Source organism: Eretmochelys imbricata, chromosome 7, assembly GCF_965152235.1.
Source record: "Eretmochelys imbricata isolate rEreImb1 chromosome 7, rEreImb1.hap1, whole genome shotgun sequence".
Taxonomy (NCBI): domain Eukaryota; kingdom Metazoa; phylum Chordata; order Testudines; family Cheloniidae; genus Eretmochelys; species Eretmochelys imbricata.
Window position 1 is genome coordinate 19,408,633 of NC_135578.1, and position 12,324 is coordinate 19,420,956.

The following is a 12,324-nucleotide window of genomic DNA, read 5'->3' on the forward strand; positions in this document are numbered from 1 at the left end:
GGACAAACCAGGGCTACTGAGAATAACTCACATGCATCCACACACTAGCTCTTTTTGAATGACTACTTGTTAAGAGTAGCCACACTGGAACTGTGCTTAATTTGTCTATTTTGATTTGCAGAAGGTGAGCTTGACAATATGTTTGCAAATGTTTTGATTCAGGTGTTCATGCACCCAATATTTCCATGCAAAGCCACCATATTTTCCCCATTTTCAGGTCACAGTTTAAACCACAAATACCTTCCCAAGAGAAGCAATTGGAGGGATAATAGATTTGTTTGAAATGAAGCCCAAGTTCACCCAAAACTGAATAGAGGCTCAGATTTACAGCCCAAAGTGGGCTAGAATCAAAGCGAATTCCTTAAGGGAGAGTCATACGCCTGTAGCCCTGATATTACAGTATGTATCACTGATCAGCCTTTTTATTTCTATATCAGTTAAATACTTTATTTGCAAATCTAAAGCTAGGATTTGGGCAGCTGCCTATTCAGAATATTACTGACTCTGAACTGAGTAGTTTCAGTGTTTTAATCTGCCTTCATACTATTATAGTTTAGTTCATTTGATTTTTTTGTTTAACAGTGGGGTTTATGCCTCCTGAATTTTCCCTGTGACTAGTCTTGATGTATGTTTGAAGAATGCACATATTAACTACACAAACCATGTGTATCCTATGGATATACACAGTGGTCACCATTAAAAAGTTGATGTTTATCAGCAATTACCCACATTGAAGTATCTGGGGCTATCTGCCACGGTTAACAACTCACAATTTGATTCCTCACATATTTTAGTAAAGAACAGCAACAACTCACCAGCTAACTACAATAATAGGGTTGTGGTTATATATTGGACAATACATCTACTGTGGGAAATGCCAAATATGTTGTAAGCAGTAGGCATGTATGGGTAAGGTGGAGGAAAATGGCCAGCAAATACACCTGAAAATTACTAACTAAACCCCTGCTTGGAATAATTGACAGTAGATTCTCATTTTTTCTCTCTATGGTCTTTCGCAAAAAGAAAAGGAGTACTTATGGCACCTTAGAGACTAACATTGTGGACCTGGTAATTTACCATGGCACATTCATTTTCATTATAGTATTTCAGCATGAGAGATAACACTACCCTACAGTATGCTTGAACCTGCACTTCAGTTCAAAGATCTGGTTTCTATTATTCAGTGGTTTGCAAAATTCAATATTTCCCAAAGGATCTTTAATGTGAATCAGTGACATTCTGCTCTAAACTCTGTGTAGAAGACTTCGAGCCTGTCAGCAGAGCACAAGAAGACTTGCAAGCAATTTCCTTTTTTCAGAGGTCTTGCACCATATATAGTGGTATCAGTGTATGTTCCTTCCTCTGTGAAGTGTTTGAGCACACTAGAGCTGCAAGATACCTCAAGTCACTTGGTCATGAATACCGAATAAGTGAGTCTGCCCTCTCCCACTTGGGTTTATTCCTTCAATGAGCAGGGGCGGGCAGTGGGGCGGTCTGTTTGTTTCAGGGGAGCCTGGCTGTTTAAAAATAGCCAGAGCTTCGCAAACCAGCTGAGCAGCGGCAAACCAGCTGAGCAGCGGGGGACAGCAGAGCAGCACACAGCAGGAGTTCGCCTGGGAGTTTGCCTGGAGTGAGCCCAGTGAGGTTTATATCTTGCCAACTTCTCTGAGGAAGCTCATAGTAAGAAGGTGATATGGAAGGGAGGGGTTCAGCTATTGTGACCTGCACTGGATGTGCCATGTTGGTCTTTCTTCCACAGGACAGAAGCGACTGTGTGTACAAAATGCAAGCTGGTCTCCATACTGGAAGAGAAGATTGAAGGTCTGGAGCAACAGATAACGACCCTGCGTTGCACACGAGAAACGGAGGATTTTCTGGACAATAGTCAGGATATGCTTCTACGGGCACAAAGCTCTAAAGATTTAGAGCAGGTTGCACAGCGGAGCCAAGAGGCCAGTGAAGAAGCCTGGCAACATGTGACCTCCAGAAGAAGAAGGGGGAATGTCCGGGTTCCAGCAACACGGACACAGGTAACTAACCGCTTTCCTGTTCTCTCCACAGGTACCGTTGCGGAGAGTGGACCAGATGATATGTCTGGGGGGAGAAAGCAGAAGGAGACTCCGCTGGTTGGAAGGCATGAGATGCGCTGTCCTGAGATGGGGGGGTTCCACGACCACCACTCCCAAGAGAAGGAGGCGGGTGGTGGTGGTCGGGGACTCTCTACTGCAGGGGACTGAGTCATCTATCTGCCGCCCTGACCGGGAAAACCGAGAAGTCTGCTGCTTGCCGGGGGCTAAGATTCGCGATGTGATGGCGAGACTGCCGAGACTCATCAAGCCCTCGGATCGCTACCCCTTCCTGCTTCTCCACGTGGGCACCAATGATACTGCCAAGAATGACCTTGAGCGGATCACTGCGGACTACATGGCTCTGGGAAGAAGGATAAAGGAGTTTGAGGCGCAGGTGGTGTTCTCGTCCATCCTCCCCGTGGAAGGAAAAGGCCTGGGTAGGGACCGTCAAATAGTGGAAGTCAATGAATGGCTACGCAGGTGGTGTTGGAGAGAAGGCTTTGGATTCTTTGACCATGGGATGGTGTTCCATGAAGGAGGAGTGCTGGGCAGAGACGGGCTCCACCTTACGAAGAGAGGGAAGAGCATCTTTGCCAGCAGGCTGGCTAACCTAGTGAGGAGGGCTTTAAACTAGGTTCACCGGGGGAAGGAGACCAAAGCCCTGAGGTAAGTGGGAAAGCGGGATACCGGGAGGAAGCACAGGCAGGAATGTCTGTGAGGGGAGGGCTCCTGCCTCATACTGAGAATGAGGGGCGATCAGCAGGTTATCTCAAGTGCTTATATACGAATGCACAAAGCCTTGGAAACAAGCAGGGAGAACTGGAGGTCCTGGTGACGTCAAGGAATTATGACGTGATTGGAATAACAGAGACTTGGTGGGATAACTCACATGACCGGAGTACTGTCATGGATGGTTATAAACTGTTCAGGAAGGACAGGCAGGGCAGAAAAGGTGGGGGAGTAGCACTGTATGTAAGGGAGCAGTATGACTGCTCAGAGCTCCGGTACGATACTGCAGAAAAACTTGAGTGTCTCTGGATTAAGTTTAGAAGTGTGAGCAACAGGAGCGATGTAGTGGTGGGAGTCTGCTATAGACCACCGGACCAGGGGGATGAGGTGGATGAGGCTTTCTTCCGGCAGCTCGCGGAAGCTACTAGATCGCATGCCCTGGTTCTCATGGGTGACTTTAATTTTCCTGATATCTGCTGGGAGAGCAGTACAGCAGTGCATAGACAATCCAGGAAGTTTTTGGAAAGCGTAGGGGACAATTTCCTGGTGCAAGTGCTAGAGGAGCCAACTAGGGGGGAGCTTTTCTTGACCTGCTGCTCACAAACCGGGAAGAATTAGTAGGGGAAGCAAAAGTGGATGGGAATCTGGGAGGCAGTGACCATGAGTTGGTTGAGTTCAGGATCCTGACACGGGGAAGAAAGGTAAGCAGCAGGATACAGACCCTGGACTTCAGGAAAGCAGACTTTGACTCCCTCAGGGAACGGATGGGTAGGATCCCCTGGGGGACTAACATGAAGGGGAAAGGAGTCCAGGACTGCTGGCTGTATTTCAAGGAATCCCTGTTGAGGTTACAGGGACAAACCATCCCGATGTGTCGAAAGAATAGTAAGTATGGCAGGCGACCAGCTTGGCTTAACGGTGAAATCCTAGCAGATCTTAAGCATAAAAAAGAAGCTTACAAGAAGTGGAAGGTTGGACATATGACCAGGGAAGAGTATAAAAATATTGCTCGGGCATGTAGGAATGAAATTAGGAGAGCCAAATCGCACCTGGAGCTGCAGCTAGCGAGAGATGTTAAGAGTAACAAGAAGGGTTTCTTCAGGTATGTTGGCAACAAGAAGAAAGCCAAGGAAAGTGTGGGCCCCTTAAAGAATGAGGGAGGCAACCTAGTGACGGAGGATGTGGAAAAAGCTAATGTACTCAATGCTTTTTTTGCCTCTGTCTTCACTAACAAGGTCAGCTCCCAGACTGCTGTGCTGGGCATCACAAAATGAGGAAGAGATGGTCAGCCCTCTGTGGAGAAAGAGGTGGTTAGGGACTATTCAGAAAAACTGGACGTGCACAAGTCCATGGGGCCGGATGAGTTGCATCCGAGAGTACTAAAGGAACTGGCGGCTGTGATTGCAGAGCCATTGGCCATTATCTTTGAAAACTCGTGGCGAACGGGGGAAGTCCCGGATGACTGGAAAAAGGCTAATGTAGTGCCAATCTTTAAAAAAGGGAAGGAGGAGGATCCTGGGAACTACAGGCCAATAAGCCTCACTTCAGTCCCCGGAAAAATCATGGAGCAGGTCCTCAAAGAATCAATCCTGAAGCACTTACATGAGAGGAAAGTGATCAGGAACAGTCAGCATGGATTCACCAAGGGAAGGTCATGCCTGACTAATCTAATCACCTTCTATGATGAGATTACTGGTTGTGTGGATGAAGGGAAAGCAGTGGATGTACTGTATCTTGACTTTAGCAAAGCTTTTGACACTGTCTCCCACAGTATTTTTGTCAGCAAGTTAAGGAAGTATGGGCTGGATGAATGCACTATAAGGTGGGCAGAAAGTTGGCTAGATTGTCAGGCTCAACGGGTAGTGATCAATGGCTCCATGTCTAGTTGGCAGCCGGTGTCAAGTGGAGTGCCCCAGGGGTCGGTCCTGGGGCCGGTTTTGTTCAGTATCTTCATAAACGATCTGGAGGATGGTGTGGATTGCACTCTCAGCAAATTTGCGGATGATACTAAACTGGGAGGAGAGGTAGATACGCTGGAGGGCAGGGATAGGATACAGAGGGACCTAGACAAATTGGAGGATTGGGCCAAAAGAAATCTGATGAGGTTCAATAAGGATAAGTGCAGAGTCCTGCACTTAGGACGGAAGAACCCAATGCACAGCTACAGACTAGGGACCGAACGGCTAGGCAGCAGTTCTGCGGAAAAGGACCTGGGGTGACAGTGGACGAGAAGCTGGATATGAGCCAGCAGTGTGCCCTTGTTGCCAAGAAGGCCAACGGCATTTTGGGATGTATAAGTAGGGGCATAGCGAGCAGATCGAGGGACGTGATCGTCCCCCTCTATTCGACATTGGTGAGGCCTCATCTGGAGTACTGTGTCCAGTTTTGGGCCCCACACTACAAGAAGGATGTGGATAAATTGGAGAGAGTCTAGCGAAGGGCAACAAAAATGATTAGGGGTCTGGAACACATGAGTTATGAGGAGAGGCTGAGGGAACTGGGATTGTTTAGTCTGCAGAAGAGAAGAATGAGGGGGGATTTGATAGCTGCTTTCAACTACCTGAGAGGTAGTTCCAGAGAGGATGGTTCTAGACTATTCTCAGTGGTGGAAGAGGACAGGACAAGGAGTAATGGTCTCAAGTTGCAGTGGGGGAGGTTTAGGTTGGATATTAGGAAAAACTTTTTCACTAGGAGGGTGGTGAAACACTGGAATGCGTTGCCTAGGGAGGTGGTGGAATCTCCTTCCTTAGAAGTTTTTAAGGTCAGGCTTGACAAAGCCCTGGCTGGGATGATTTAATTGGGTATGGGTCCTGCTTTTGAGCAGGGGGTTGGACTAGATGACCTCCTGAGGTCCCTTCCAACCCTGATATTCTATGATTCTATGAAGGAAAAAAGCATTCGGAAGAGACAATCCAGTCAGCTGTTTGGACATATGAAAACTAACATAAGTGATTAAAATACATTGCACAATCAATTTAGGAGCATTCTATTCTTTTAATCCAGTATGAAAACATCAGTAGGTTTATATTTAGAGTCATAGATTTCAAGGCCAGAAGGGATGATTACAATCGCCTACTAGTCCAATTGCCTCCTGTGTAACACCGGTCACAGAACTTCCCCAAAATAATTCCTAGAACAGATCTTTAAGTCAAGATTGGCTATTTTTCTAAAAATGGTGTGCTTGAGAATCCACCACAACCTTTGATAGAGTTATTAACCACTGGAATAATTTAACTGTTAACATTTTATGCCTTATTTCCCATCTGAATTTGTATAGCTTCAACTTTCAGCCTTTCTTCTACTAGACCAGGGGTAGGCAACCTATGGCATGCACGCCAAAGGCGGTACGGCACGCAAGCTGATTTTCAGTGGCACTCACACTGCCCAGGTCCTGGCCACCGGTCCAGGGGTGGAGACGGGGCCCTCAGCATTTTAATTTAATTTTAAATTAAGCTTCTTAAACATTTTAAAAACCTTATTTACTTTACATACAGCAATAGTTTAGTTATATATTATAGACTTATAGAAAGAGACCTTCCAAACCCGTTAAAATGTATTACTGGCATGTGAAACCTTAAATTAGATGAATAAATGAAGACGTGGCACACCACTTCTGAAAGGTTGCTGACCCCCTTGCTAGACTGAAGAGCCTATTAGAAGATATTTGTTCCCCAAGTAGATACTTCTAGACTGCGATCAAGGCTCCCCTTTAACCTTCTCTTTGTTAGGTTAAGCAGATTGATCGCTAAGTCTATCACTATAAAGAATGTCTTATAAACTTTAATCATTTGTGGCTCTTCTTTGAACTCTCTCCCATTTATCAACATTCTTCTTGAATTGTGGGCACCAGAACTGGACACAGTGTAACACCAGTGACTGCACCAGTGCCAAATACAGAGGTAAAATAACCTCTGCTCTTACTTGAGATTCCTGTTTATGCTTCCCATGATTGCATTAACTCTTTCGACCACAACGTCACACTGAAAGCTCATGTTCAGCTGATTACCCACCACGACCCCCAAATCTTTTTCAGAGTTACTGCTTCCCAGGATAGAGCGCCCCATCCAAAAGATGGCCTCCATCATTTGTTCCTATATTCATATATTTACCTGTATTAAAATACATTGTGTGTGCACGGTTTAGTAAATGATCCTGAGTTCTCTGAATCAGTGACGTTTCTTCTTCATTATTTACCACTCCCCCAATTTTTGTATCTCTGCAGCTTTATCAGCTATGACTGTTTTCTTCCAGGTCACTGATAAAAACGTTAAATCGAAGAGGGCTAAGAACTAATTCCGGCAGGACCCCCATTAGAAATACACCAGTTCAGTTACTCCCCATTTAGTTACATTGTGAGACCTATCAGCCAGCTTTTAATCCATTTCATGTGTCATGTTAATTTTATATCCTCTTAGTTTTTCAATCAAGATGTCATGTGATACCAAAGTCCCGCTCCTCACAGAAATCTAAATATATTACATCAATACTATTACCTTATTTATAATCTCATAAAAAGTATACCAAGTTAGTTTGACAGGGATCTATTTTTCCTAAATCCATGTTGACTAGCATTAATTATATTACCCTCCTTTAATTCTGTATTAATCGACTTGTGTATCAGCCGCTCCATTATCTTGCCCAAAATCTATGTCAGACCAACAGGCCTATAATTTACCAAGTCATCCAGTTTCCCCTTTTTAAATATTGGCACAACATTAACTTTCTTATGGAACTTTGCGTTTCAACGCTTATTGAAAACCCAACATTAACAGTCCAGCCCACTCCACAACTGCCTTTATAAAAACTTTTGGATCTAAATTATCTAAACCTTTTGATTTTAAAATGTCTAACTTTAGTAGCTGCTGTTTAACATCCTCCAGAGATACTAGTGGAATGGAAAGAGTGTTATATGACATGACTATATCTCCAAATACTACACTTTGAGATTGGAAACACTTAAATCTAGAAGGAAAATTACCATATAAGTTACTACAAACAAACCAGTATTATAGAAACTGAGGAGGCATTCCTACATCATTTTATTGATACTGAATTAATTTTTATAGCATTTTGAAGACAAATTAAATATTACTAGATAGAGAAAAAAGCCTGGATCTCAGACTCTCCCTGCCACTATACATAAAATTCTGTTCTATTTCTTTTGTTTCTATTGTCTATAGTGATATTAAAAAAGGATGTTGGACAATCTCAGTGGCAAGGTGTGAACTACAAAATGCAGATCAATTACATTCAGAAAAAAGTATTCAGTGATTGCTAAAACTGAACTTCATCCTTTAGAAACAGTTAAGTCTATGGCCCATGGGCCAAGAGGAGAAAGGAGGTCTATGCAACTGGATTAGGGCATTCTGCTATGAAGTTACAATGGCTCATGTAGCCAGAGGCAGTGTACGAGTTCAAATTCACTATATCTTCCCAAAGACACCTGACTGATGACCTTAAAAAAAAAAGCCCACAGCTACTACTTACCCTTACAAAAATCTACTTACCCACTCACTTTGGGCACATTTTTTAAATGAGTAATCTTTTGGGTTTTAGCATATTAAAGACAGGCATGTAGATGATGTGCCTGAATAAGAAGGACTACGATCAATTTTTAAGGCCTCTGTACAAGAGTAATTAAAAACTGACAGAGGATTATACAAAAGAACTAACATACTCCTTTGAGCCTGTCATTTGTCCATCGCATAAACCCCTAGGTGCATTTACAACAAGTCAGTTTGCACTATGGTAATACAAATAATAAATAGTTGTAAGTGTTATGATGCCAATAACTAGCTATAAGGACACTCCAAGCTTACAGCTACAACAGGAATGATTAATGTAGAGGCAATGTCTCAAACCAGTAACTAGAACCATCTCTAAAAAACACAACTTTCCCCATCTGCCAAACTCATTTGAAGGCTTGAGTAAACAAATCGGCTTTCACTATGCCCTGATAATCAGACTACTGACCAATGTGTGAAGCAAGCTCCAAAGTTAAGGGCAGCCCATAGAAAACACTCTGCCCACATCTAAGGCCTTTCAGAATCAAAGACTAAAGGTACATCTTCACTAGCCACCAGCTCAGCAGCTAGTGATCAATCTATTGGGGATCAATTTATCGTGTCTTGTCTAGACGCGATAAATCGATCCCCAAATCAACGCCTGTACTCCACCTCGGCAGGAGGAGTAAGCGGAGTCGATGGGGGAGCCACTGCGGTCGACTTGCCGCCGTGAGGACAGCCAGGTAACTCGAACTAAGATACTTTGACTTAAGCTATGCGAATAGCGTAGCAGAAGTTGCATATCTTAGTTCGAAACCCCCCTCCCCCCCGGCAGTGTAGCTCAGGACTAATTGGGGTAACTGGTCAGGCTTGTAGGCTGATCCGCTAATATACACTCAAGGATTCTGGACCCACATTGCTTATTGAAAGAAATGTGACTCAATGTCTTCTTAAACAATTTATTAAACAAAATAAAAGCATAGATATCACTAAAACTAGGCTACTGTTTGTAATGCTAAACTAAAAAAACAATACAATTGTCCAATCAAGATGAAATCAGAGTTAGCATCAATATTGGATTCATATTAAATCACATTTGACGAATTATCAGCATAATACAACAAATAACCCTTATAAATCTTAAAGAAAGCAGCTAAGGAGGTGACTGTCAATTTATTATAAACTAAAGAATTTTATCAAAGTGAATCAAATCAGAACTTGGAGCTGGTTAAATATTTTAACACTGAAAAAAAAAGTATCTAATATCGGAACCATAACCTCAGAACCAGTTACAAAACTTCCTCCTGGGACAACCTGTTTGGCAGTTTACAGCTGACAGTTTTAAGTTTCTTGGGACTCTCAGAAGATAGCACATAGTCTAATTATCTTTATGAGACTGTGTTGAGGGCTATTTAAGTTAGGGTAATTTTCTAGTGCCTTCCCTGTGCGGACTTTACAAGTGCTCATGCACGCTATGCACACCATCACACCCTAAAATTAAAGAATAAAAAGGCTGGGACACCTCTCAGCTAACAAGGACAAAAACAGAAAAATAAGGCCAGGTCTACACGACACAGTTAGGGCGACAAAGTACCTTGAGTTAACCTAGCTGCGCAAGTGTCTTCATTTAAATTTGGCTCCCGCTGACCTAAGTGCCTCTCTATGCTGATTTAGTAATGCTACCTCCACGAGTGGTATAGTGCAGTGGTTTTCAACCTTTTTTCATTTGCGGACCCCTAAAAATCTTCAAATGGAGGGCTTTGGAAATCAGTCTGTGGACGGCCAGGGGTCCACGGACCACAGGTTGAAAACCACTGCAGTAGAGTCATAGTCTATGTAATTAGGTCAACAGGTCAGTGTTGAAACTCAGGCTACATCTACACTACAGCCCGGATTGACGCTGTGAGATCGATTCACTGGCAATTGATTTAGCAGATCCAGTAAAGACCCGCTAAATCGACAGCAGATCGCTCTCCAGTCAACCCCTGTATTCTACCCCCGACAAGAAGAGTAAGGTAAGTCAATGGGAGAAACTCTCCCATAGACCGCCCAGGGTGTAGACCCCATAGTAACTTGACCTACTGTACGTCGACTCCAGCTTCGTTATCCATCTAGCTGGAGTTGCGTAGCACAGGTCAACTTACCGTGGTAGTGTAGACATCGACTGCGTTGCTTATGTCAACTGTTACTGGCTTTCAGGAGCAGTCCCACAATGATAATACAATTAATACATGCACGCCTGGTGAAGACGCACTGCAGACACAAGGAGTCAAGCGTGCATACACAAGCAATTTAATAACTGCGGTAGCTCTACGCCGACACAAGTTAGGTAAACATAATTTTGTAGTGCAGACGTAGCCTAAGATAACAGGTGGTTCAAAACTCTTCAACTCTTATAATCTTATACATCAAGTTCCTTTAAAACTCAGCAGCAATTTACTGCTTGAAGTCCTTTAAATTAAATACAAAAAATATTAGATTACAAATGTAGGCCTTAGCATAGGCTGTCAACTTCATACTTTAAACAGTTTTTTAAAAATCAATCTGTATTAATGTAAATTTTAAAAATAAATTTTTATCAACCCTCCGAGTGAAAGGGTGACCGTCACCAGTGTATTGAAAGTTATGCACAAAGTCCTACAAAAATAATTTAAAGGACCCTGGCAACTAACAGCCACTCAATATTCATCAATCAAAATTAACATATTTGAACATGTGACCAGATATCGTCTTAAAAGTAATGTATTTTTTTTTTTTAGGAATTGGATGTTAGATCAAACAGCTTATCTTTAGAAGTTTCCATCTTGATAGAAAAAAGGTACTGCAAAGCTTTAAGATAAAACCTATTTACAATAAAAATAGAGTTTGTATCAGGTCTGTATTCCCATATATGCTATTTCTCTCACAGGTCTATTAGCAAGAATCTATCTGTTGACCTTAACTGCCAAAGAGGGGCACAGAGAAAGGCAGGTCTCAATTAGCTTTCACCTCCTAGGGCTTTATAGATCAACACCTTAAATTGCATCCAGAAGTGAACATGCAGCCAGCGCAGCCTATGGAGCCTTGGTAAGCTATTAAACATCAAATGTCAACAGCACACTATTTAGTGCAATGTTTTGAATGGAGTCCCTCCTGCCAGCCTTGCTAAGCTGTGAGCTATTACATAGCCACAGTTTGCTTGTGTAGCCCCATTTAGCACCACTGTAATCCAATCTGGAGGTCATTAAAGCAGGGATAACTAGGCAAAGGGCCATACTTGAGGGAATGATCACAATGCTCATACCAAGTACAGACAGAAAAATACTTTGGTCGTTGAAGCAAGCTGGAACACCAGGAGAAAAGGGGAATACAAGAGAAGCCCTAAATCATGAGCCTTCTTAAAGCAGCAGCAAAGCCCTTCATTATTATACCGCCCCATGCACCATCCCTGCCTTACTGTTAAGCTACTCCACTGAAAGCCAATGTCAAGTTTCAACCAGGTCATACTAATCCAAATGCCTATCCCGGACAGGCAATGGGAATGTAGAGCCATTACACTGGATCAAATTAAAAGGATTTGTAGAATTTACTACCTATGCCAACCGTACAAAATACATAACAGGAGGTATGACAATACAGTGCTATGGAAAGCTAAGATAGCCCTTAGGATTAGGAGTTACACATCTGTGCCTATGGTATCTCTAAAAAAAAAAGCAAAGAACAATCACTTGAGTGATCCAGTCTACATTTCCACTGCCTGAAAAAGTAAACAGCAACAACGAAGGCTGTCAATTGATTTAAGAGTCAGTCTGTACAACTATCCTTTGTCCATCACTAGCAGAAAACCAATGAACAAAACCAATAGAGATTTGGCCTGAAACTGTATATGGAAAAGCACAGGGGGAGGGAAATCTGAGGACTTCAAATATTGCCAGAGCACAGGTAATCCACCATCTCCAATGGGACTGAGCAGATTTTGGGGGTCCTGATTTGACCATTCTCCCCTTCTTTACAGCTAGATAGGAGGGGGTTTGAAAATATTT

General features: G+C 43.0%; 1 protein-coding gene across 8 annotated transcripts in view; it reads right to left on the bottom strand.

The window, feature by feature from the left end:
- The window catches only part of TMCC1 (transmembrane and coiled-coil domain family 1), a 196,148-nt gene that overhangs the window by 169,768 nt on the left and 14,056 nt on the right, over positions 1 to 12,324 (bottom strand). The gene's annotated exons all lie outside the window — the stretch shown is intronic.